Source organism: Vulpes vulpes, chromosome 3, assembly GCF_048418805.1.
Source record: "Vulpes vulpes isolate BD-2025 chromosome 3, VulVul3, whole genome shotgun sequence".
NCBI lineage: Eukaryota > Metazoa > Chordata > Mammalia > Carnivora > Canidae > Vulpes > Vulpes vulpes.
The window spans coordinates 97,361,835-97,389,042 of record NC_132782.1 but is presented as its reverse complement, the minus strand read 5'-3'; the positions used below and the strand labels follow the sequence as shown (position 1 = coordinate 97,389,042).

Genomic DNA, 27,208 nt, shown 5'->3' with positions numbered 1-27,208 from the left:
TGGGAGGACAGGAGACATCCCACTATATCTGGTCCCTGTGATACTGACTCAGCAGAGCTGTTTGGATCAGAAGAGGGAGTCCCCACAAAGCTGTTCCATGTCTGCTACCCCAAATCTCCCTGAAAGGGAGCAGAGTAGCACCTTGGGGACCTCAGGAACATGAGTCACCCTACAGGGCTCTCGTTCGCTGGCAGACTTCACATGGCACAGATGGTTTTCTTTTTCCTTTCCATTTTTTTTTTTAAGTGGACTCCAAGTTCCACACCCAGTGAGGAGCCCAATGCAGGGCTTGAACTTGTGACACTGAGATGAAGACCTGAGCTTAGATCGAGTTGGATTGGGGCACCTGGGTGGCTCAGTCAGTTAAGCAGCTGACTCTTGGTTTCAGCTCAAGGTCCTGATCTCAGGGTCCTGGGATCAAGCCCCGCATCAGACTCCCTCCCCCTCACTCTGCCCTTCCCACCTGCTCACTGTCTCTCTTTCTTTCTCTTGCTTTCTAAAAAAAAGTAAATAAAATCTTTTAAAAATAATAGAAAAGAGTTGGGTGCTGAACCAACTAAACCACCCAGGCGGCCCCAGATGGTTTTCTAAGTACAGAGGGCTTTGCCATCTGAATGCCCATGAAGCCAACAACAGCTTCAGAGAGTGTCAATAAGGTGGTATTCAGAGGAAGCCACCTAGCCTTAAATGCTTTTACTGATAAACAAGCAATTGAAATAAGTGAGCTGTACATTCAACTCAAAAAATTGGGGAAAGTAAAATAAAAATCAAAAGAAAGCAGAGAGGGATCCCTGGGTGGCGCAGCGGTTTGGCGCCTGCCTTTGGCCCAGGGCGCGATCCGGGAGACCCTGGATCGAATCCCACGTCAGGCTCCCGGTGCATGGAGCCTGCTTCTCCCTCTGCCTGTGTCTCTGCCTCTCTCTCTCTCTCTCTCTGTAACTATCATAAATAAATTTAAAAAATTAAAAAAAAAAAGCAGAGCGAGAAAATGTACAAAATTACAAAGAGAAGTTGTGGAAAGGGAAGGAAATCGAACAATTCACAAGATCAGAAGAGCTGTTTATTTGAAAGGACTAGTCAATAAAATGATGTGAGTATGTGCGTGCACAAACTCCTTCTTTCTGACCTACTTTAAAAAATCCTATCTTTTTTTTTAAGATTTTATTTACTTATTCATGACAGACACAGAGAGAGAGAGAGAGAGAAAGAGAGAGGCAGAGACACAGGCAGAGGGAGAAGCAGGCTCTTTATAGGGAGCCAGACATGGGACTCGATCCCAGGACTCCAGGATCACACCCTGGGCTGAAGGTGGTGCTAAACCGCTGAGCCACCCAGGGATCCCCTAAAAATCCTATCTTGATGTATTTCCTATTTTGCTCCTTCCTCTCCCCATTACATTCTAGGAATAGATTGCTAATGTCATTATTATAACCACTCTTACGGTGCGACATTGGAAGAAAGCAAGGTATGGGGAGGGGGGTGGAGAGTAACAAGGTGCAGGACTGGAGTATCCGCTCAGCTGGTTGGAGGGCATTGGAGCCCCTGGAGGTAGCAGTGATTTTTTTTTTTTTTTAAGATTTTATTTATTTATTCCTGAGAGACCCACAGAGAGAGAGACAGAGGCAGAGACACAGGCAGAGGGAGAAGCAGGCTCCCTGTGGGAAGAGCCCAATGCAGGACTCAGTCCCAGGACCCCGGGATCACGCCCCGAGCCGAAGGCAGGTGCTCAACCACTGAGCCACCCAGGTGCCCCTGTCTTGGCTATTCTACATATTAATTCCTAGGTCTCCTGTGGTTTTGTTTGCTGTTGTGATTCCTTCAGCCATTCCATCATCCAAACTGGAAAACTCAGAGATATCCTAGGAGCAAACTTAAAAACTGTGCAAGACCCTTCTGAAGAAAACTGTAAAACAACACAGACAGATCTGAAGAAAGACTTTAACACATGCAAGACACATTTCTGGGTATCTTTTTCATCACTGTTTTCAAGTTAATGGTATAAAACAAGTGATTTTAAAAATATTGTGTTAATCTCCTCCCCATCATGGATCCTGTTTCTTTTCTCTTCCCAGAAGCTGTGTTTTGTATTTTCTTCTTTTTAGCTTGCCTTACTGTAATCTGAATATGTCTGGAGGATCATATGGCTGGTCTTAGAACAGCTGCATGTTCCAGAAATGTTCTTGGTAGGACAAAGTCATTTGGAAAGACTATTCCACCCTTTCCTCCCATCTTGTGAAACATCCTGAAGAGGCAGGAAGGGGATTTTAATTATGCCAACAAGTCCTTAAGGATCACTGCTACTGGGATGCCGGGGTGGCTCAGGTCATGATCCCGGGGTCCTAGGATCGAGTCCCACATTAGGCTCCCTGCATGGAGCCTGCTTATCCCTCTGCCTATGTCTCTGCCTCTCTCTGTGTGTCTCTCATGAATAAATAAAATCTTTTAAAAAATTAAAAATTCAAAAAAATTCATAGGTCTGTACGTCTGAAGAGGTGTACATTTTTAACTTTTTAATAATTTTTTAAAGATTTATTCATTCATTTTTAGAGAGAAAGAGAATTAGAGCATGTACAGGGGAAAGGGCAGAGGGAGAGGGAAAGAGAGAATCCCAAGCAGACTCCCCACTGAAGTTGGAGCCCAACATGGGGCTTGATCCCATGACCTCAAGATCATGACCCAAAACCAAGAGTCAGATGTCCAACTGACTGAGCCACCCAAGAGTCCCTTTTTATAAATTTTACTTATATGATAATTTAATAAATAAGCAAAGCAGTATGGTCTGTAGTGCAGTTCTCAACAAAGAGATAAATGAGACCAGAACCAGACCATATACATAAGGCTGTTAAAATACAAAAATACAGCTTCCCGGGAGGTGGTTTGCATAACAGTGTGAATACGCTTAGCATGACTGAACTGTATACTTTAGAATGGTCAAGATGATAGATATTATGTATTTTGCCACGATTTGTTTTAAGTGGCTTTATGTTGGTAAGTGTTGAAGTCAGGAGATAGGTATTTGCGGGATCATGATACCATTATAATACTTTTGTTTATAATTGACATTTTCCCCAATAAAAATTTTTTTCTTTAAAAACATGGCTTTTGGGCAGCCTGAGTGGCTCAGCGGTTTAGCGTTACTTTTGGCTCAGGCGTGATCCTGGAGACCCAGGATCGATCCCACTTCGGGCTCCCTGCATGGAGCCTGCTTCTCCCTCTGCCTCTCTCTCTCTCTCTCTCTCTCTCTCTCTCTGTGTGTGTGTGTGTGTGTGTGTCTCATGAATAAATAAATAGAATCTTTAAAAACAAAACAAAACATGGCTTTTCAGAATGGTGGTGAAATGCTAACAAAAGCATGGAGACACTGACTTTTTGTTTAGGAAAAATAAGATCTCACCTCAAAGAGGTGTTAGCTTCTGGGTTGCCTGGGTGGTGCAATTTGTTAAGTTTCGGGTTCTTGGTTTCGGCTTAGGCAGTGGTCTTAGGGTTGTGGGATCCAGCCCCGTGTAGAGCCTTACACTTGGCATTGAGTCTGCTTAGGAGTCTCTCTCTCTCTCCCTCTGCCCCTCCTGCTCTTTCTCTCTCTCTCTCTCTCTCTCTCTCTCTCTGTCTGTCTGTCTCTCATAAATAAATAAACCTAAAAAAAATCAGTTAAAAAAATCAATTAGGGATCCCTGGGTGGCGCAGTGGTTTAGCGCCTGCCTTTGGCCCAGGGCGTGATCCTGGAGACCCGGGATCGAGTCCCACATCGGGCTCCCGGGGCAATGAGCCTGCTTCTCCCTCTGCCTGTGGCTCTGCCTCTCTCTCTCACTGTGTGCCTATCATAAAAAAAAAAAAAAAAAAATTAAAAAAAAAAATCAATTAGCTTTTAAATTTTTACACAGGAAAAATAAAAACATGGAAGCAGAGAACAACAAGGGAGGGCAGTCTTGTGACCTGGGAGGGAAGAAGAGCTTGCAAAGCCTAGAAGGAAACCCAGAAAACATAAAAGAGGAAAAAGAGCAATGGATTTGGTGACATAACAGTTCAAACTTATGTATGGTTAAAACACCACCAACAACATAATGTTATTAAAAGCTCAGCTGTAAACTGGGGAAAACTACCTCCCCAAGGCCATGTCACCAATGATGGACTGTTCCTGGCCCCTAGAGGCCTCTGAGTTTGCTTCCTGTGGCGTAAATCTTCCTTTCAAGTCTTTATCTTTGCTCTTCAAGCTCCTAACGTAGAGACATTAGGAGCCCTACAATGCAGAGACATTAGGAGCTCATGATAATTAGGGAGGAAAACACCAAATGTAGTATGGAGTACAAAGGGAGACACCCCTGCACGGTTTTTGTTTTTTTTTTTTTAAGATTTTATTTATTTATTCATGAGAGACATACAGAGAGAGAGAGAGGCAGAGACACAGGCAGAGGGAGAAGCAGACTCCTTGCAGGGAGTCTGATGCGGGACCCAATCTGGGGTCTCCAAGATCACGCCCTGGGCTGCAGGTGGTGCTAAACCCCTGAGCCACCCGGGCTGCCCACCCCTGCTGTTGTTAATGACATCAGGCACGGACCCAGGAGAACTAAAGTGTGTATAATGGGGCTCTCCCACTGAACATCCCCAGCCTCAGTTTGTCCATCTGCACACGGGGTTGGTGATGAACCTGCTCAGCCTGGTACCCGGCAGCAGGCTAAGAACTAGAGAAGTGTTAGCTCTTCATTTTGATGGGTGACAGATGGGTTTGTGGATGATGGTGGTGGTCTGGGTGGGAATTTATTTTCTTCTGGATAGATTTCTGTGATTTCTGAGCACTAGACCATAATGAGGATTACTATTATAATCAAGAAAATGTTACTTACATTTGTCTTTTTTGTTTTTTTTAAAAGAGGTGACTCAGAGATGAACTGAGTCTCTGAAAGAGAGTTCAAAGAAGGAAAAAACCCAGAATGCTTGGGGTAGTTTGTAGTCTTTGGGAGTATGATTCCCACCCACCCCCCAGATTCCTTATCCCAAGTGCATGCAAGGGTGACTAGGGTACCTGCCCCACCTGTGAAGGTCTCTGTGAGGTGAGGGGACAGGGGGGCAGACACCTTAATACAGTACAAGGTAATGAGATTCAGGACATAGAGGAGTACAGAAAGTTGCTACCAGGGTAACTAGGGAAGGTCATCTGGAGGTGATGATATTTGAGCTGACTCTTGAAGAGTGAGGAGGTGTTCCCAAGTGGGGTTGGGGGAAGACAAGAGAGGTTCCTAGAAGAGGGAACAGCATGTGAAAATGCACACAGGCACAGAAGAGCATGGCCAAGTTGGGGTGAAGCAAGACATCCAAATAGATTCTTCCAGGAGTAGGGGAGACAACGAGGCGAGAATGGCGGGCTGATGGTTGTGAGGGTCTTCAAGGGGTTTTGACTCACCTTAAGGTGAAACAAAGCAGGAGTTTATTGGAGCAGAGAAAACTTGCGTTCATTCAATTTCACAAATATTTATTGAATGCATCCTGTATTATTATCCTTTATCCCAAGTGTTCTGTTGCTCCTGTAATAAACAACCACAAGCTTGATGGCTCAAAACAACATAGATTGATCATTTTACAGTTCTGGATGTCAGAAATCTAAAGTGGGTTTAAATGGGCTAAAGCCAAGGTGTAGGCAGGACTACGTTCATTCTGGAGGTATAGAGGAGAATTCATTTTCTTGTCTCTAGCTTCTAGACAGAGGCTGTCTGAATTCCTTGTTCAAAGCCAACAATGCCCAGTAGTCTTTCTAATGAGGTGATCTCTCTGGATCTGATGATCTCTTCTGTTTCCCTCTTTGCCATTTAAGATCACTCATAATTACACTGGACCCACCCACATAACCCAGGATAATCTCTCCCCAACTCAGGGTCAATTGATCAGCAACCTTAGTTCCATTCTCAACCTTAATTCCCTCTTGTCAGGTAACATAATGTATTCACAGGTCCCAGGGATTAAGACGTGAAATCTTTGGAAGCCATAATTCTATCACACAGACTAATCATGGTACAACGCGGAAGGGGACCACCCAAGGGCATGAATACTAGAAGGTGTGGATCATAGAGGGCTTTTGGCACACACACCCTTAGATTCCCAGCTTGAGCCCCTTGGAGTTGATAGGAGAAACACTACAGCCTCGGCTCACCTGCCAATGGAAATTAAAGCTCTCTTTGGTTTTCTAGCCATTTGTATGGTCTTCTCACAATGCTCCGTTCCCATCTTTTTTTGCCAGCTAGGCCAAGGTCCTATCCAGAGGAAGATTCTCGTGGTGCTGGGCATAAGGGTGGGGACGTTCTGGTTTCAGGCAACTATACCACAACCATCTGGTGTTTTCTCATTACACCTGGCTTCTTAAAACCAAGGACAACTGGGAAAGTCCTAATGTGACATTGCTCTTCCCATCCTTCCCTCTCATAGAGTGGGTAAATCCGTCCTTTGTTTTGCACAGTGGACAAAACAAAATAGGACACAGAAAACAGGTGGTTTTTAAGGAACATCCAATGTTTGGGACAACTAAAGTAAGAGGGTTGGAGGTGCCTGTTTCAAGGTGACAGGCTCTGGGCATCTGATTTCTCATCCTCATGCCACCGCATGAGATGTGCCCTCACGCTGAGGGACCAGAGGAATGTTTTCCACGGTCACCCTCCATTTACACTTGGCTTCCAGCTGTATTTTCAACAGGAGGGTTTCTGGTTGTGCAATAAGCATCTTAGGATGTAGAAACAGGTCAGGCAGCAGGTAAGGTCAGCTTAAGGTCATTTTCATAATTAAACTGGTTGTAGGCAACTTCTGGGCTGTTTGGTCCACACTGGGGCCCCAGCTATCAAAATAAATAAACAAATAAAAATTTTTCAATGAAAAAAAAACTAGAGCAGGGGTGACTTTGATACACTCCTTTACCCCACTGCCAGTATCCCAGATCCGTAACCAAGACCTGCTGCTTTAGTTCCCTAAATGGCCCTAGCATCTGTCTTCTCTCCGGCCTCCCTATTACTGTCTACTCCCAGATGCTGCCAACCTACCTGGACTCCAACAAGATCCTCCAGGCCAGTAGCTCTGCATCCTCTCTGCCCCTTTCTGACCCGTTGTTTTCACAGCAGCCTAAAGGTCTTTTGAACACACAAAGTGCTCATAGGTCCCCCACTCCCCCAATATAATGCCTTTCCACTGTTCTTAATCTAAGATTTCAGGGTTCACATGGCCTGCAAGACCCTTTATGGTTGAGTCTCTCTCTCCTTTGTGTTCTGTGCTTCATTTGTGGATGCCATCTTGTGGCACACACCCCAGCCTTCCCCTCACCCTCCCCACTCCAGTGTGCATCTGCTGACTTCCAACTACCAGCTTGCTCTCCCCACTCCCAAAGACTTTATTTATTTATTCATGAGAGACACAGAGAGAGACAGAGACATAGGCAGAGGGAGAAGCAGGCTCCTTGCAGGGAGCCCGATGTGGGACTCAATCCCAGGACCCCGGGATCACGACCTGAGCCGACAGCAGATGCTCAACCACTGAGCCACCCAGGCGTCCCCCTGACTTGTTCTTTTTGCCTGAGTGACTCCTCTGGTCTTTGAAGCTGCTTGCCTACTGGTCTCCCACCCCTAGCAGCCCTCAGACAATGGCTGATAAGAGCTAGGGGTGGAGGGGTGGGTAAATGCCCAGGATCCTCACCCGGGTGGATCATTCTGACGTGTATGTGCCCCAGCAGGATTAAACCTGTTGCCCTCAGTGGTCTCTGGCTTGAGAGTTGTGATGATTAATTTCATGTGTCTGCTTGGCCAGACAGCAGTGCCCAGTTAATCAATTAAGCATCGGAGCAGGGCTGTGAAGGTATTTGATAGATGTGGTTAACATCTACAATCAATTAATTTTAAGTAAGGGAATTATTCTTGATGATATAGATGGGCTTCAATCAGTTCAAGGTCTAAAAAGCAAAAACTGAGGTTTCCCAAAGTAGAAACTGCCTCGAGACTACAGAACTCCTGCCTGAGTCTCCAGCCTGCCAGTGTACCCTATAGATTTAGGACTTGCTAGGTCCATATTCATGAGTTCATTCCTTCATAGGAATATTTTTATTTTTATATCTATCGTCCTATCTATCATCTATCTATCTATCATCATCATCTATCTATCTATCATCTATCTATCATCTATCTCTCTATCCCCTATGGGTTGTATTTCTCTGGAAAATACTGATATAAGAGTATACCCTTGATTGGTACACTCTTGCCTTCCCTTGCACCTGAATCCTCTTCCCAGGGTCTGCTTCTGAGGGCACTCACCCTTAAGAACCTCCTTCAGTATCCTAAAGGTGCCATGCAAGGCGACCAACCCATCCCAGTTTGCCCATGGGTTTCCCAATATTAGTTATGAGGGTCCTCTCCCCCCCGCCCCCGAACACCCCATCCCTGGGGAACTGGAATGCTTTGTCCAGAACTGTCCCACTCTCCAAACTGGAAATCTGGTGCCTGCAACCCCCCTCAGCCGCCCACTCAGCTTCAGACAAGCGGGCTGGCTCGTAACGCTACCCACTGTCTCCCGTTGTGACGCCTCTGCACATGCTGTTCCCTCTGCCTGAGAAAACTTCCTCCACGTCTCTGGTTCATTTCCACCGATCATCCTTTCAGATCTCCCCCTCGTGTCATCTCCCCAAGGAGACCCAATCTGATCCACCCAAGCCAAGTCTCCCTTGCATCATTTGCGGACATGGCAGATCTTATCCACGTCTGTCTCATGCACTAGAGTACACATTCCCATGGAGGAAGCTCTGATGTGATGGATGGGTAGTCCGGTGTGGCCATAAGAGGGAACACAGGAGAGGCTTGTGAAAACAGGTTTTATTCTGTCCCAAGTCCTAGAAATCGCAGCCATGCCATGGCACGCCAGGCTAAACGAGGAAACCTCGCCTTGGTCAGGACAGAGACAGGAGCAAGGCCAAGTCTGGCCAGGATTGGCTAAACAATTTGGGTGGGCTCTTAGCTATCGTCCTGGCTCCTAGTTGCATGGTATCCAGCCCTGAGGTGACTAAGGCCAAGGAATATTGCTTCCTGGAGTCTATGGGCCAGATATAGCAGGTATGGCTTTGGATTCATTAGTTTGCATCTCAAAGGCATGCTTTGGGCTGGGCCCTCTGCTATCTGCAAGAATTGTCTAGATCCAGGAAAGACAGTTTATCCGCAAACAGAAAGGCTTTTAAGATATCAAAACATAAAAAAAAAAAAAGATATCAAAACATCATAATTTACCAAAAATAAAAATATATAAAGCATACAAAGCTGTATTGGGGTTACTCTTCATTGATTCCTGGCTCATAGTAGGCATGCAAAAAATATGTGTTAAATGAATGCATTTCCAGGACAGTAAAAGGTCTAATCCATGTAAATTCCTTCCCATGGCTATCCTGTGGAGGGTATTTATGATCTGGGTGGAGAAATGGAATCAGAAGTAAATACATGGGAAAGACCTCAGGAGGCAGAGGGGAGACAGTTTAGGAGGACATTTAAAAAAAAAAATATTTGTTGTTATACAGGGGATGTTTCAGGTAAACAAAAGAGAGAAATTATCCAATCTGATTGAGAGAAAATAAACTGAAAAAAAAAAAAGACAGCACTTGAAGAAAATTAATACCAATTCTACATAATCTCTTCTAAAAAGTATAGGAGGAAGGAAGGTTTCCCAATTAATTTTATGAAGCTAGTATTACCCTGATACCAAAACCAGAGAGACACCACAATGAAAGAGAACTTCATACTATTATCCCTCATGAATATAGGTTCAAAAATCTTTAACAAAATAATAGCAAAAAAATTCAGCAATATATAAAAATAGGTATGCACTATGAAGAAATGGGGTTTGTTTCAGAGATGCAGTAGTGATTCAATATTTAAAAATCAATGTAGGGATCCCTGGGTGGCGCAGCAGTTTGGCGCCTGCCTTTGGCCCAGGGCGTGATCCTGGAGACCGGGGATCGAATCCCACATCAGGCTCCTGGTGCATGGAGCCTGCTTCTCCCTCCGCCTGTGTCTCTGCCTTTCTCTCTGTGACTATCATAAATAAATAAAAAATTTAAAAAAAATTTAAAAAAAATAAATAAAAATCAATGTAATCTACCATATAAACAGACTAAAGAAGTAAAAATCATGTGATTATGTCAATTGATACAGAAAAAGCATTTGTAAAATTCAACACCCATTCATGATAAAATCTCAGAAAACTAGAAATACAGGGGAAATTTCCCAACTTGATAAAAGACATCTACAAAAACCCATAGCTGTCATTAAACTTAATGGTGAAAGGCTGAATGCTTTCCCCTGAGACCAAGAATAAGACAAAGATGTCAGAATCACCAGTGTCATTCAACATAGTAAGTTCTAGATAGTGCAATAAGGCAAGAAAAGGAAATAACATCTCTAAAGGGGACACAAGGGATTCTTGTGGTGATGGGAATATTCTTTATCTTTTTTTGGCAGGGGGTATTCTTTATCTTGATGGCATCAATGTCAATATCTTAGTTGAGATATTGTAATATAGTTTTGTAAGATATTACCATCAAGGGGAAAACAGAGTTTCTCTGTATTATTTATTACAGCTACATGTGAATATACAATGATCTTCAAGTTAAAATTTTATTTTTTTTAATATTTTATTTATTTATTCATGAGAGACACACAGAGAAAGAGAGGCAGAGACACAGGCTGAAGGAAAAGCAGGCTCTATGCAGGGAGCCCAATGTGGGACTCGATCCCAGGGCTCTGGGATCATGCTCTGAGCTGAAGGCAGATGCTCAACAGCTGTGCCACCCAGGCGTCCTTTCAAGTTAAATTTTTAATTTAACTTAAAGAAATACTAGTACCTGGGTCCTAGCTCAAACCAGTGGAATTAGAATCTCCGGCTATGGTTCCTAGGCATTGACTTTTTAAAAGTTTTTCAAGTGATTCCAATATACAGCCAGGACTGAGAGCCACTGATTTAATGACACATGATCAATATCTTTCCAGGTCAGATACTTCTACCTCATAATTTTCCCTGGTGACATTGCATTTCAGTATGCACCAGAGTCCATTTAAACAATACTCTGCTATTTGACAAATAGGTTGTATTGCTATGATAGATAAATATCCTTCTAGATTAAAGTTTGGACACACCTATCATTTCCTTTACTAAAGCATGAATATCTTTAAAGTTTTCTGTTATCTTGCCAAACTGCCAGCCAGAAAGTCTGAACAATCCCACTAGTTTCTGTGTGTATTTTTTCCCAAATACTTGACAATAGAAGGTGGCATCATTCTTTAAAATCCATGCTAAATTAAAAATGTATTTCTGATGCTTTAATTTACACTTTTGAGGTAGATTTTTTTTTCATGTGTTTATTGCCTGCTTTGTGAATTACCTTTGTGAGTTACCAGTTCATATACTTTTCTCATTTTTCTGCCATAGTATGCCTCTTCTCTTATTTATCAGAGCCCTTAGAGGGACGCCTGGGTGTCTCAGCTGTTGAGCATCTGCCTTTGGCTCAGGGCAAGATCCTGGGGTCCTGGGATTGAGTCCCACACCGGGCTCCCTGTAAGGAGCCTCCTTCTCCCTCTGCCTGTGTCTTTGCCTCTCTCTCTGTGTCTTTCAAAATAAATAAATAAATCTTAAAAAAAAGAAGAAGAAGAAAAAGAATAAGAGCCCTTACAAAGAGTAATGGAAAGATATTAACCTTTTTTTTAATCATTTATGCTAGAAATATTTACCCCAGTTTTTCAATAGCTCCTTAGTTGTGATAGTGGTACTTTTTCCCTGTGAGGGGTTTGTAATTTTTATGAAGATGAATCTATCAGTATTTCCCACAAATGTCCACACACAAATTTTTTATGGCTTACTAGCAAAAATGTACAGGAAATCTTTTTTTTAACTAAGAAATTTTATTGAGAAGGATCGAGATTTTTGTTTTTAAAGATTTTATTTATTTTTTCATTAAAGACACAGAGAGAGGCAGAGACATAGGCAGAGGGAGAAGCAGGCTCCCTGAAGGGACCCTGATGTGGGACTCCATCCCAGGACCCCGGGATCACGACCTGAGCCAAAGGCAGATGCTCAACCACTGAGCCACCCAGGGGCCCCAAGATATTTTTTTAAAGTAATCTCTATGCCCAACATGGGGCTTGAATTCACAACCCTGAGATCAAGAGTCACATGCTCTACCAACTGAGCCAGCCAGCCAGGCACCTCTGAGAAGAATCAAATAATGCTTGATGGAGAAACAGTCCGTCTTGAGAATAGGAACACAAGAATTCTCAAAACATCCACACTGTACAAACAAAGTTATGCCAAACAAAACTCCAAAAGAATGCTTATTTCAGAGCCATAAGGATTTGGATTTGACCAAGAATTCAAAGTTCATTTGGAAGACCAAAATGATCAGCATGGACTAGAACACTCTAGAAAATAAAAGTTGTGAAAGGGGCTTTGCCCTTTAGTAAAAAACCTAATATTAACCACGATAATTCAATGGTGTGCTTTAGTACCGAAATAAAATTCAGTGTAACAGAGCAGGTGGCCCAGAAACAGACACAAGTAGATTTAGGAAGGTATTATATGATCAAGAGGAGGTGAAGAAGGATCCCTGGGTGGCGCAGCGGTTTGGCGCCTGCCTTTGGCCCAGGGCGCGATCCTGGAGACCCGGGATCGAATCCCACGTCAGGCTCCCGGTGCATGAAGCCTGCTTCTCCCTCTGCCTATGTCTCTGCCTCTCTCTCTCTCTCTGTGTGTGACTATCATAAATAAATAAAAATTTAAAAAAAAAAGAGGAGGTGAAGAATCAGAGGACAAGACTATGTGATATATATGCAGTGGAATATTATTCAGCCATGAGAAAGAAGGAAACCTGATCCAAGTTCCCATGGCTAGTAATTGGGGCAGCAGTCTTGCCCCAAAGTCTGTACTTCCTACCCCAGGAGGTGGTGTTGAGGCTGAGAGGTCTCTCTTCATCGGGAGCACATCTGGGCCACTGCTCTTGGCCAGACTCAAAGCCTGGGAGAACTACAGGACCTCCAGAGCTTCGTGGCCAGCTGGCCCTGGAATGTTTGTGACCTCCATTTATTAAAGCATTATGGCCAGGCATGGGGGCTAGATGCTTCCTGGACATGACCTCGTCCCACGTTCACTCCTCACAGCCGCCCCTTGAGGAACATACTGTTAATTACCCACATTTTCCAGAGGAAGAAGTTGAGGTTCAAAGGGATTAGGGAACTTGTCCAGAGTCTCACAGTAGGAAAGGGATCGAGCCAGGACAATTGTCCAGATCAGTTCCCTGGAGCCCCGAATTTTCATACATTTGTGGTCTTTTGTGTTTTTCCTTGTCTTCCACCCCTGGTAAACCTTTTGTGATTGTTGTGGTCTTATGCTTGGTAGGTTCTCTTGAAGAACTGTCTCCCCTTGGGTGTCTACCCATGTTCAGGGCATTATTTTACATGGAGTCATAAATGGAATCATGTTGTGCATTTTTGGTGCATCTTTTCTGTTATTTTTCTTGGTGCTCTTATCCTCTCTAATTCTCCTCTTCCTTCAGGTCCTTCCCTGGTAACCTATGAAAACCAGCTGTGTGACCTTCTACTGTTTTCTTCATTCTCAAATAATCCTCTCTCTCTCTCTCTCTCTCTCTCTCTCTCTCCATGCATGTGCACACATGCACACACACCCCTCTCTCCCTCCACCCTGCTTCTCCCTGCAATAGCACCTCTACTTCTCTCATCTTGACTCTCCCACCTCTCTCTTATAAGGATTCTGGTGCTAACATTGAACACCCCCCTCCTGCCCCAATAATCCAAGATAATCTCTCCTGTCAAGATCCTTAACTAAATTACATCTCTAAAGTCCTTTTTGCTGTGTAAGGTAACAGATTCTGGGAATTAGGATGTGGATATCTTGGGGAGGGGGAGCCATTATTCAGCCCACCACATGGTATAAACCAGTAAAAGCTAAATACCCCCGCTTCCCAACTGCCAGGTCTCTACTCCCTACCCCTCCACCCCTGCACTGTTTCCAGTTTTCAGATGTGTTCTTCTGAAGATATCTTATGCAAATTCCAATATACTTTATCCATTTTATTTTTTTCACAAATGATTGTATATTATATACCCACCCCTTTTCATACCCCGATTTCTTTTGGCCAACAACATATCTTGGTGATTGCCTCATTGCCAGCGCCTCAGTATGCAACTAGGAAAGTTACAGGACTTGAGAGGAAATCCAGTCCAGCAGAAAGGAATGTGACTTCCACAAGGCAGACAGTAGGCATGAGAAAACCAGGCAGTGTCAGGGATCCTGACAGGTGGGTGGAGGCCCAGGCCTGGGAACGGTGGCAACATGGGGAATTCCAGGAGGCGGGCCAGCTTCAGGGCCTGTGTCATCTGGGAGCCCCAGCTACTGGACTGGTTCAGAGGCAGGTCCCAGGTGTCAGGAGAGGAGACTGGCAAGATGCAGGAGGAATCCCAGTCCTGGGCAACTTACCAAAATAGGCATTCAGGAACAGAGGACTCAACAACTATAAAGCAATTCCACAAATATTGACTTAGTGGCTGCAACAAGCCAGGTGCTGAACTGAATGGCAGCTCACACCGAGAACGAGACAGGCATGGTCCGTCCCTTCCCACAGCTCATGGTCAGGTGAAGAGACAGCCAGGTGAGAGGCTGTTGCTATTCAATCTGCTAAGTGCTATGGTGGGAGGTTAAGAAATCTATGAGAGAACTGGGGTGAGGAGGAAAGAACAATGCATCCAGCTGCATTTATCAGGGTAGGCTAACTGCTGTAATACCCCTAAGTCTCAGTGACTTACATCATACCTCAATACAATCAGGTTTATTTCTCACTCACATTACAATTAAACGCTGGTTGGAGAGACAGCCGGCGAGGCTCTGCTCCACACAGTCGTTCAGGGATCCAGGCTCCTTTTATCTCATGGTTTCATCACACTCCTGTGAGGTGTCAGAGTTCTCCATGGGGTCCCCCTGCATCTGCCAGGCAGAGGAAGAAAAGAGAGACTGAAGAGGGGAAGGTGACATAGGAGGTTTTTATTGATTAGGATTTGAATAGGTGTTCAAGCCATGGCCATGAGTCACATGGCCCCACCATCTGCATGGGAGCCTGGGAGGTAGAGTCCAGCTATGAGCCCAAGAAGTAAAAACACCCCAGTTGAGTGAATATGTAGCAGTCTGTGCTGCGCCAGACCTGGGAAGATGGGGTAAACTTCCTGGAGGGCTGGTTTTCAAGCTGATATCTGGTGAGTACCTAAGAGCTAGCAAGTGAAGGGAAGAAATGGAGAAATCAAGAAGGGCAATGTTGCAGACAAGTATCACTCTCAGCAAAATGCAGAGCCTGGTTGGCTTAGTCAGAGGAGCATGTAACTCTTGATCTCAGGATCATGAGTTCAAGCCCCACATTGGGTGTCAAAATTATTAAAAATAAATAAATAAATGAACTTTTATTTATTTATTTATTTTTTAAAAGCTTTTTATTTTTATTTTTTAAGATTTTATTTATTTATTCATGAGAGACAGAGAGAGAGAGAGAGAGAGAGAGAGAGGCAGAGACACAGGCAGAGGAGAAGCAGGCTCCATGCAGGGAGCCTGATGTGGGACTCGATCCCAGGTCTCCAGGATCACACCCTGGACTGAAGGTGGCACTAAACTGCTGAGCCACCTGGGCTGCCCATAAAAGAACTTTTAATAGAAAAAGAAGAAAAGAAGGAAGGAAGGATGAAAGACATAAGTCTTATCTTCTTTTAAGAATATATAGCATTGGGGCATCTGGGGGGCTCAGTGGTTGAGCATCTGCCTTCAGCTCAGGGTGTGATCCCAGAGTGGTAGGATCGAGTCCCACATCAGGCTTCCTGCAGGCAGCCTGCTTCTCCCTCTGCCTATGTCTCTGTCTCTCTCTGTGTCTCTCATGAATAGATAAATCAATAAAATCTTAAAAAAAAAAAAGAATGTATAGCATTGACAATCATGGCAGGTTGAAGGAAAGAAAGGTCTGCTTATCTAGAGGGGAAAAGGCAAGCTGTGGTGGCAGAGGAGCTGCTGGGGCTGGATCAGGTTGGCCACGATAAGTAGGGTTAAGGAATTTATCCCATGAGTAATCAAAGCCATGGAAGGTTTTTCAAGTGAGGATCAAGTTTGCATTCTAGAAAAATCTCTCTGGTTTCTGTGTGGAGAAGAGATTGGAAGGGGACCAGAAAAGATGCCATAAGAGCAGCGGTCTGAGAAAAGATGGCAATGTGAGCTACGGGAGTGTCTGTAGGAAGAAGTGGGATTTCTAGAATTTGTGATGGATTAGATGTGCAACTAAGCAAAAGACAGGAGTTGAGGACAAAGGCTGGGTTTCTATCTTGGATGAGTGAATGATTGGTGATTCCATGATTCCATTTGCCAGGAAGGGCAACCCTGGCTGTTCTTTTTTTTTTTTTTTTTTTTTTTTTTAAGATTTTATTTATCTATTCATGAGAGACACACAGAGAGAGGCAGAGACACAGGAAGAAGGAGAAGCAGGCTCCGTGCAGGGAGCCCGAGACGGGACTCGATCCCGGGTCTCCAGGATCACGCCATGAGCTGAAGGCAGATGTTCAACTGCTGAGCCATCCAGGCGTCCCCCTGGCTGTTCTTAAACATTGGATTTGTTGAATTTTGGTGCCTAGGGGACAGATAGAGAGGGCTCCCCTGCAGGCAATTATAATTGGGTCTGCAGACTAAGAGAAGGATTTGGGCTGAGGAGGTAGTCATGGAAGTCAATTAACTCACTTTAGGTGAAGAGGGGGGAGAAGAGAAGAGAAGAAGAGAAGAGAAGAGAAGAGAAGAGAAGAGAAGAGAAGAGAAGAGAAGAGAAGAGAAGAGAAGAGAAGAGAAGAGAAGAGAAGAGAAGAGAAGAGAAGAGAAGAGGAGAAGAGAAGAGAGAAGAGAAGAGGAGAGGAGAGGAGAGGAGAGGAGAAGAGAAGAGAAGAAGAGAGGAGAGGAGAGGAGAGGAGAGGAGAGGAGAGGAGAGGAGAGGAGAGGAGAGGAGAGGAGAGGAGAGAAGAAGGGAGGAGAGGAGAGGGGAGGGGAGGAGAAGAGAGAAGAAGGAGGCTTGGCAGGAACCCCTGTGAGGTGCCAACATTTCAGGACCAAGCAGAAGTGGAACTCACACAGGCATCTGACAAGAAACAGCCGGGTTCATAGCATGAAAGTAAAGAGCTGAAAGCCATCCATCCATCAGGGAAGCTGGTGACATTCATGACAGCCAGAGGACTGACGAGAAGGAGGGGAGCTGGAGGCAGATGGGCGCTGTGAAGGGGAGAAGGGATCCAGGACAGCGTTGGAGGGCCACTTGAGATGTCAGCAGAAGGCATTCTTCACTTTCAGAAGGAAGGAAGGAATACACCTTTCCTTGATATCTTGGTGCTTTTTAAGTTCTTTGGAACTAAAACACTATCCTGGGGAAAAAGAGTGGTGAACCCCAACTTCATTAATGTAACAAATATTTATTAAGCACTTACTATGTGACAAGCAAGCACCTGCGGAGGGTTAGGCAAATATGAATACCTGAGCCACCCAGGGATCCCCCAGGGCAGTACTTCTAAGATCTGTTTCTACTCCCAGTACTTCTGACACCAAGTGCATGGGAGTTTTTTCCTCACATCAACGCATTTTCTGAGTCTCTGGATACCAACTGGCTGTCCTATGATTTCATTCAATTTAGCCATAAGCTACCTGGAATTAGCACAGACCCCACAGGTTAAGGACTCACTCCCACAAGGCTGCCCCACGTCAGGCACCATAAGCGATGGGTGCCCACGGTGCTCACATTTCTGTCCAACTTGACTACAAAGTTGGGGGATTCGTACAACCACCTGTCAGGTTTGATAATGTCCTGGAAGAGCTCACAAAACTCAGGGAAACATTTTCTGTCCATTTACTGGTTTATTATAAAGGATACAACTCTGAAACAGATGAAAGGAAGAAATGCATAGGGCAAGCATTGGGGGAGAACACTTGGAGCTTCCATATCCTCTCAGAAGGTGCTAACTGCAGGGGTGCCTGGGTGGCTCAGCGGTTGAGCGTCTGCCTTTGGCTCAGGTCCTGGTCCCAGGGTCCTGGGATCGAGTCCCACATCAGGCTCCCCGCAGGGATCCTGCTTCTCCCTCTGCCTGTGTCTCTGCCTCTCTCTGTGTGTCTCTCATGAAGAAATAAATAAAAACTTAAAAAAAAAAAAGAATGTGCTAACTGCACCCCTCCCCCAGCACCTCTATGTGTTCACCATCCCAGAAGCTCTCCAAACCCCACATTTGCTCACATTTTTTAGGCACGATTTATTAAATCATTGGCCAATGGAAGTTAACCCTATCTCCATCCCTTGTCTCTTCTCAGTAGAGCAGGAAGTTCCAATCCTCTAATCCCAGGGTTGGTTTTCCTGGCAACCAGTAGTCTGAAGCTACCTAGGAGTCCACCAAGAGTCACCTCATTAGCATAAACTCAGGTCTGGTTGGAAAAGGCTAATTATGAATAAGAAAGAAAACAAAAAACCAGCACCCGCTCCTCTTACCACATCACGCTGGGAAATTCCGGTGAGGTGACGGAGAAGACACAAGAGCAGGGTTGGGAAGAAAATGCTGGCGTCCAGTTTTGGGTGATTATTCATTTGGAGATGCCTATTGAACATCCCTGCGAGACTGTCAAGAAGACAGACAGATGTGCGCTAGGATTTCAGGGAGGATGCTGGAGATACCTGTTTGGGAGTCTTCAGCCTACAGCTGATCTTTAGACTTGCAACTGGCGATGAAGTTTCTGCTTCCTGGAAGAAGAAGCCAGAGAAAGAAATCACATTGTTAACAGAAAAGCAAACAATCTTAGGTGTTTCCCATCCCAGTTTGTGGAATGAAATTCATACCTGTTCCATTAGAATGGGTCGCGGTTCTTTAAACCCATCCAGGCATGACAGATCCGGAGCCAGGCAGGGTTGGGCTTGCTGGGGGGCCCAGGAAGGCTGCAGAGCTTCCAGCCCTCTCCAGGGCTTCTGCGCAGCGCCTGCGAATCAACAGCCGCAGACCGGGCGTCTTTAATTGGGCTGTCGTGCCTGCTAGCGTGGTTCTTGCCCTGCTGAGGCTTGTCGGTTGAAAAGCCAGAAGGAGCGCATCTGGTTGTTAGAGGAGCAAAACATTGCCAAACTAAGGCACACAGGATTTATTTATTTATTTATTTATTTATTTATTTATTTATTTATTTATTTAAATTGGGTTTTTTGGGGGGGACAAAGTATTTAGAATTGGAGGGTCATGGGTAATGAACCACGTTATCAACAAATGGCACTAACAACTAATAATGAAGCCCTTCCTGGGTGCCTGGTGCTAAAAGCTTTGAAGATTTTTTTTTTTTAATTTACTCATGGGAGACACAGAGAGAGAAAGAGGCAGAGACACAGGCAGAGAGAGAAGCAGGCTCCATGCAGGGAGCTCGATGTGGGACTTGATGTGGGACTCGATGTGGGACTCGATCCTGGGACTCCAAGACCACACCCTGGGCCCAAGGCAGGCACTAAAACGCTGAGCCACCCAAGGAGCCCCAAGAGCTTTGTATTCATCAACTCACTCTAACATTAAGCCTGTGAAGTATTCTTACTATCCCCAGGTTTTCATGTGTAAATAAGCACAGAGAGGGTAAGTGATTTGCAGGAGGTGACACAGCAAGTAATTCAAGGAGGAGCAAACACAAATGTGTCCGACTCCAAAGTCCTGTGCTTTGGAGGAATAAAACCAGGAAATGTCAGAAGCCTCCCATTCCACCACTCTGCACTTGGTGGCTACAGAAGGTGTGCAGGTCTGGGTCCCCAGGCCAACACCAGCCTCTCCCCAGCCCTTAGCACAGTGATCAGCGATCAGCATACAACTGGTGTCCAGAGCTTGCTGGATGAATGAATGATCGAATGAACAAGCACACAGAAAGAATGATTAGCCACCACATTGCAACGTGCTTAGCAATTAGCAAGCCTGTCTCTCCAGCTAAGCTGTGAGCTACCAGAGGGGAGAGACACATTTTTACCTATTATAACAAATGGAGTCTAACATACTGGGAGTTTAGATACAGGTTAAAGGTCATAGGCTCTGAAGGCACCTCGCTCAGGTTCCGGCCATGCCTCCTCGACCCTGAGCAAGTTATTCAAACTATCTGTGCTTTTACTTCGTCCTCTGAAAAATGGGGAGAATAATAATACCTATACTATAATGATATATATTAAGATTTTATTTATTTATTCATGAGACACACACAGAGAGAGGCAGAGACACAGGCAGAGGGAGAGGCAGGCTCCCTGCTGCAGGGAACCCGATGCGGGACTCGATCCCAGGACCCCAGGATCACGTCCTGAGCCAAAGGCAGATGCTCAACCACTGAGCCATCCAGGTACCTCGAAATTTATCAAGATTAAACAAGCTTGAGATTAAACATCTTAAATAGGAAGATGCTCAAAAAACACCAGCTGTGTGTCTATGGAGCCAGACAGAAAGAAGTCCCTGGTTGTCCCCTGGTGGGGTCAGGTACCGTTTGAACCCCGTAGCCTAGAATAAGTAGTATTTTTAAAGGTGTGTTAAGTTCCAGGGACTGAGCTAAGCACCTGATAGGTATCACTGCATTTAATCCTTGCACCAATAACACGAGATGGGTACTATTATTATTCTATATTCCTGATAAGGAAGGTGGGGGTTGAGAGAGATGAAATAATTTGCTACGAGTCACAAAGCAAGTGAATGCAGATAGGAATCAGTCCATGCTCCGGGAGGTTAGGAGCCTGGTGTATTGTATCAGAAAAACAGAAACTATTCTGGGGCTTTCGAGAAGAGGGAAGTTCACACACGGAATGAATTACACAAATGAGCCAGCCGCTGAGAAGGCAAGGAGGGGATGGTGGAGCAACCCTGGGCTTAGTAAGAGCAAGAGCGGGAAGCTGCCGTCATGGCCCGGGCACAGAGAGCAGGTGGTGTCCCTCTCTGGGGGGACAGGTGAGAAGCTACACCAGAGAGGAGACTCAGCCTCTGCTGAAAAATGCTCTCCTAAATTGAGAAGAGGGGAACGTGGCAATGTGGTGGCTAATCCTAATTCCTCCCTTTGTCCCACCACCCAATCTCCTGCCAGTCCCTCTTTTTGCCTCCATTTAGCTGGAAGTCAGCTGGCCAGCTGGCAGTGACACCGCAGAAATTTCATTTGCAAAAGATCAGGCAATGGGGCCAGCTGGGTGGCTCGGGTCGTGATCCCGGAGTTCCCAGATCAAGTCCCTCATCAGGCTCCCCATGGGGACACTGCCTCTGCCTATGTCTCTGCCTCTCTCTCTCCGTGCTCTCTCTCTCTGTCTCTCAGGAACAAATAAATAAAATCTTTTTTTTTTAAAGATCGAGGAATGAATCTAAGATCAAACAGGCCAATGCCTCACATATTGTTTTATTTACCATTGAAACCCCAGCAGCCCACATAATGGGCAGTGCATAGGAGACGTTTCATAAATATGAAGGAAAGACAGAAGGAGGGGAGGACAGCAGGCTGTTCTGCTCCCGGACGGAGCAACCTCAAATGCCTAGAGAATCCAGGCAGCTTACATAAAGGCATGGCGCAAACTGGTTGCAGGGAGTGGTGAGGATTGTGTCAAACTGGAGGACCGTGCACGCCCTTTCAATATGGGGTAGGCCTACTAGGCTGCAGCCAATTTCTGCCAACCTGGAACATAGATGCTGCTTTCCCAGATCGGCTGACTTCTCAGGAAAAACTGAGTATCTTCATTTGCCAGTTAAATCTACCACTTTCTAAATGTTGGCAAAGAAATCAAATCCAGGTGAGCCTGGGACACCTTACTGGCCCAGAAAGCAAAGGAGCTTATCAAAGACTATTCACGATCATGATCAAGTCAAGAGGACACAGAGCCAGACTGACAGGGCTCCCACCTGATACAATGACGTCATTTTGAAGCATCAAAAAGAAAGAATGAATGAGAGATCTTAGAATGGATCCTGGAAGAGAAAAAGGACATTAGTGGAAAAACTGAAGTCTAAATAAAACTCTGGTGTTAAGATAATAGTAATGTATCAGGGCACCTGGCTGGCTCAGTCAATAAAGTGTGTGACTCTTGATCTCAGGGTTGTGAGTTTGAGCCCCAAATTGGAAGTAGAAATTACTCAAAAATAAAATCTTTTAAAAAAAAGATAATAGTGGGGTGCCTGGGTGGCTCAGTCAGTTTATTGTCTGCCTTTGGCTTGGGTCATGATCCCGGGGTCCTGGAATCGAACCCTTTGTCAGGCTCCTTGCTCACTGGGGAGTCTGCTTCTCCCTCTGCCCCTCCTCTTCACTCCTCTCTCTCTCTCTTTCTCTCTCAAATAAATAAGTAAATCTCTTAAAAAAGATAATAGTAATATATCAATATTGATTTCTCAGTTTCTTTCAAAGGAACCACGGTAATGTAAGATGTTATTGTTAGGGTACCTGGGTAAGAGCATATGGGTGCTGTCTGTACTATCTTTGCTATTTTCTATGAATCAAATTATTCCAGAATTCAAAGGTTATTTTAAAAAAATAATGAATATGACTGAATGAAACACCTTGATAGTATTTTCAAAAATCACTGAGTTCATAATGATACTGAGAGAGAGAGAATAAGAATTTGTCACCATGGGAAGTGGCTATTGGATGAAATCCTTACTCTGAAAAACAGTCATTGAAGGGAAAGAATTTTTTTTTTTTTTAAGTAGGCTCCACGCCCAACATGGGGCTTGAACACACAGCCCTGAGATCAAGAGTCGGAAGCTCCACTAACAGAGCCACCCAAAGACTTTATTCTGCCCTCGTCAACAAGGGGAGGAAGCTCTTCTTTACAGAACAATGTCCCCTCATAAATGATGAAGGAAGGATAGCACTAGAATTTTACAACCCCAGATGAAATAATTGACTCAGGCAACATCACCATTGGATGCTGAAACCATGAGGTGAAAGGGTCAAGGAAGGTTGAGTAGTCACGTGGTGCCAAATCATCAGCCTACAGAGCTCTTACTGGTTGCAAGTGAAGAAATAACCCTACAATGTAAGGGATCGGCTTTTCACCGCCTGAACCCACTAATCAATCTTAGCTTCTCTAATGAGACAGCCAGTGACTCGGAGCCTTCTAGTGTGACGCAACAGGACACTCATAGCACCACCTAGAAAGGATTCTTGCCAAAAATGTCTGACCAAAATCTGATCAGACCTTCAGATCTAGCTTCTGATGTACCGGAAACACAGGAGCAAAAGGGTCAAGTTAAGTACATCGCAAGTAAGCCATCAGACCAAGCCAAGAAGGGAGGGCATTCTACTAGTAAGACAATGGGCTTCGGCTCTCCAACAAGTCAGTGACCTAGAAAAAAGGGAGGAGAAGAGAGAGGAGAGGCCGTTCTAGACTTAAAGAGATTTATGAGGTATGATCAAACACAATTTGTGGACCTTGACTGGGTCCTGGTTCGAATCAAGTGTACAAAACGTTTGGGGGAAAATGTGGATATGGAGAAATTCGATGGGAACACAGATTTGGGGTTCATTTGGTTAGATGTTACAATGGTACCGTGGCTAAGTAAAGAAGGATCTGATTTTTCTTAAAGGATGCAGACTGAAGTATTTAGGGATGAAATGGCACATTGACTATAAATACTTTAATAAAATACTTCAGCCAAAAAAGAAAAAGCAGATAAAGCCAATATGGCAAAATGTACACAACTGTTTTATCTAAATGATGTATGTATGGATGTTCATTATATGATTCTCTCTACTTTTTGGTGTGTTTGAAATTATTCATAATAAACAACAAAAGACAAGTGCAGGCTGAATAAGCATTCATTTTTCTCACAAATATTTATTGAGCACCTGCTATGTACCAGGCACTGATCTAGGCATTGGGGCTAGATTGAAGAATTTTTAAGTCCTTGTCTGCCTTCCTGGAATTACATCCAGTTGGAGAAGAAAGACAAGCAAGTATAATGTATGACAAGTGCTACAGAGAGAAACAAGGGCAAAAAAATAAGGACAAGAAGAAAATCTATATTGGGTAGATATTGCTATTTCATGTGGGATAATCTAGGAAGACCTTTCTGAAGGGTTGACATTTGAGCAGAGACCTAAAAGAAGTGAGAAAAACAGCCATTGGGATACTTGGTAGAGGAGCAAAGGTTTAAAGCCAAAGGAACGGCAAGTGCAAAGGCCCTGAGGTAGGAGTAAGCTTCAGGGTATTCAAGAAGCAACAAGGAGGCCAATGAGGGTCACATGGAATGACAGGAGGGAGAATGGTAGGAGATGAGCTCAGAGAAGGTAGTGAAGAGGAAGGAGGATCAGAGATTATGGGGAAACCTACAGGCCATTCCAGCTCTTACTCTGAGTAAGACAGAAAACATTAAAGGACGGACATGATTGGACCTAGGAGTTTTTATTATTTTTTTAATGGAATATCTTAACATATAAAGGTAGAGAGAATAGTATATGAACACTCACATACCCATCACAAGCTTCATCACTGATTCATGCTGAGTCATCCATATCTTTCTCACCACCTGTACAGATTATTTTGAAGTAAATCCCAGGCATCTTATCTTTTCATCTATCCATATGTTTATATCTTTAAAACATAAGGTTCATTTTAGAAAACCCACAACAAAACCATCATCACACCTATAAAAATGAACAATAAGTCCTGAATATTGTAAATCATTTAGTGTCCAGTTGTCCCAAGTGTCTAATCAATAATTTTCCTAGAGTCTATATGAATCAGCATCCAAATAAGAATAAAGATTCACAGTTGTTAAAAGAGCTCTTAAATCTATTTTACTCTCTAGGATTCTCCTTTTTCTCTTTCACTTTTATTGAGATACAACTGACATATAGGATAGTTTGAATTTACACAAAGTGTAAATTCACTATGCACAGCATAGTGATTTGACTTACATAAATTGTGAACTAATTACCACAATGAATTTAGTTAACATCCACCACCATGAAACTCCCCATATAGATACAAAAAAAAAAGAGAGAGAGAGAGAGAAAGAGAGAGAGAGAGAGGAGAGAAAAGAAAGAAAGAAAAGAAAAGAAGGAAGTTTTTTTTTTTGTGATAAGAACTTTTAAGATCTACTCTCTTAGGACCTTTCAAATATACCCACAGCGGTGGTAACTATAATCATCATGTTGTACATTACATCCTCGGTATTTATTTATCTTATAATTGGAAGTTTGTACCTCTTGACCACCTTCTTCTATTTCCCCTACCCTCCACCCACCGCCTTATAACCACAAATCTGATCCCTTTTTCTATGAGTTTGGTTTGTTTTTTATTTAAGATTCCAGATATAAGTGAAATCATACAGTTTTTGTCTTTTTCTCTCTGGCCTATTTACTTAGCCTAATGCTCTCAAGATCCATCTTGTTGTTGCAAATGGCAGGATTTCCTTTTTTTAATGGCTATATTAAATATTTATTTATTTATTTATTTATTTATTTATTTATTTATTTATATACCACAACTTCTTTATCCATTCATCTGTCAATGGACACTTAGCTTGTTTCCGAGTCCTGGCTTTGTAAGTAATGCTACAATGAATATAGGAATTTGGAGTGTAGATATCTCTTTGATATAGTAATTTCATTTCCTTTGGATTTTTTTTTAAAGATTTTATTTATTTATTCATGAGAGACAGAGAGTGAGAGAGGCAGAGACACAGGCAGAGGGAGAAGCAGGCTCCACATAGGGAGCCTGATGTGGGACTCGATCCCAGGACCCCAGGATCACACCCTGGGCGGAAGGCAGGCGCTAAACCCCTGAGCCACCCGGGCATCCCACATTTCCTTTGGATTTATACCCAGTAGTGTAATTTCTGGATCACATGGTAGTTCCACTTTTAATTGTTTAAGGATCCAGGATTCTCCTATTCTCATATTTATTTTTGTTTTATTTTTCTATTGACAAAAATGGGTCATTTGTCCCATAGAGTTTCCCACCATCTGAATTTTGCCACTTATATCCCTATGGTATTGTTTAACATGTTCCTCTAGATTTTTTTTTTAAGTTGGTAGTTATATCCAGAGACATGATCAGATTCAAATTTACTTTTTTTGGCAAGATTATTTCATTGATAAAGTTGGGCACTTTTGTTAGAAGATACATAATGTTTGACTATCCCTCATGTCATTGTATAAGCAGCCACAAATGATTTTTACCTAGATCTGTTAATTCTTTAGAAGTTTTGAAACTTTGGAAGTATATATATATTTTTTTCCTTTACAAATTTTCAAAACACTGAATTAATTCCCTCGTCCATTCCTTTTCTATTGCCGTGTGACAAATTGCCAGTATAGTGGCTTAAAACAATGCATGTTTATGATCTCACAGTTTCTGTGGCTGAGGAATCCCAGCCTGGTTAGCTGGGTCCTCTGCTGCGGTCTCTCACCAGGCTGTAGTGAAGATGTTGGTGGGCACTGTGGTCTCATAGAAAGGCTTGACTGGGGAAAGATTTGGTTCTGAGCTCACTCTCATGGCTGGGGAGGGGATTACACAAGGGTGTTAACCCTAAGAGGCAACCTTTGGGGGCCACCCTACAGTTGTCCTGCCACACCCAGCATCCTCTGGAGGTGACTGCTGAGTTTCATTTATTTGTTTGCTTAGTATGACTTGGATTATTTAAATCTTTTTTTTTTTAAGTAGGCTCCACGCCCAACATGAGACTTGAACTCACGACCCTGAGGTCAAGAGTCTCATGCTCTACTGACTGAGCCAGCCAGGCGCCCCAGTATGACCCAGATTATTAAAACATAAAAGGATTATTCCTGGTTGCTATGTGGAAACTATAGGGCAGGGGAATATGCTGTAAGCATCCCCACAGCCTCATCATTTGCTACCTTAATATTAAGTAATATGACTTAAACACCATAATGAGACAGAGACTGTAGGAACAAGCCCCAAATGAAAAACGTTATGCACCTGTATCGCTTTCTGTTTGCCTTTATTGTAAAACTGCATCTCCTACAGAGCACAACCTGTATGCATATTGGCAGGGAGTGGGATTGTGAGCTGGAACTTTCTCTGAATAAGTGGAGGCTCTGTCCTGTTCCACAAACTAGCCTGACCATTCTGGTGGTTCTGTCTTCTTTCAGCTGGTGCTGGAGCCCCAGTAAAGCCTGTGCCTTTGATTTGGGGGTCTGGCCTCATTTCTGTCATTGT

General features: G+C 43.9%; 1 long non-coding RNA gene and 1 other non-coding gene across 2 annotated transcripts; both read right to left on the bottom strand.

Moving 5' to 3' along the window:
- Window positions 1-14,821: 14,821 nt before the first annotated feature.
- LOC140598133 (uncharacterized) lies at window positions 14,822-18,807 on the bottom strand. Its single transcript, XR_012000258.1, has 2 exons — window positions 18,548-18,807; window positions 14,822-14,991 (listed from the first exon to the last, which is right to left on the bottom strand). It is a non-coding gene; the product is annotated as an uncharacterized lncRNA (long non-coding RNA).
- A 7,891-nt stretch (window positions 18,808-26,698) lies between these two features.
- Window positions 26,699-26,771, bottom strand: TRNAK-CUU (transfer RNA lysine (anticodon CUU)). The gene has a single exon. It is a non-coding gene; the product is annotated as a tRNA-Lys (tRNA).
- Window positions 26,772-27,208: the final 437 nt, after the last annotated feature.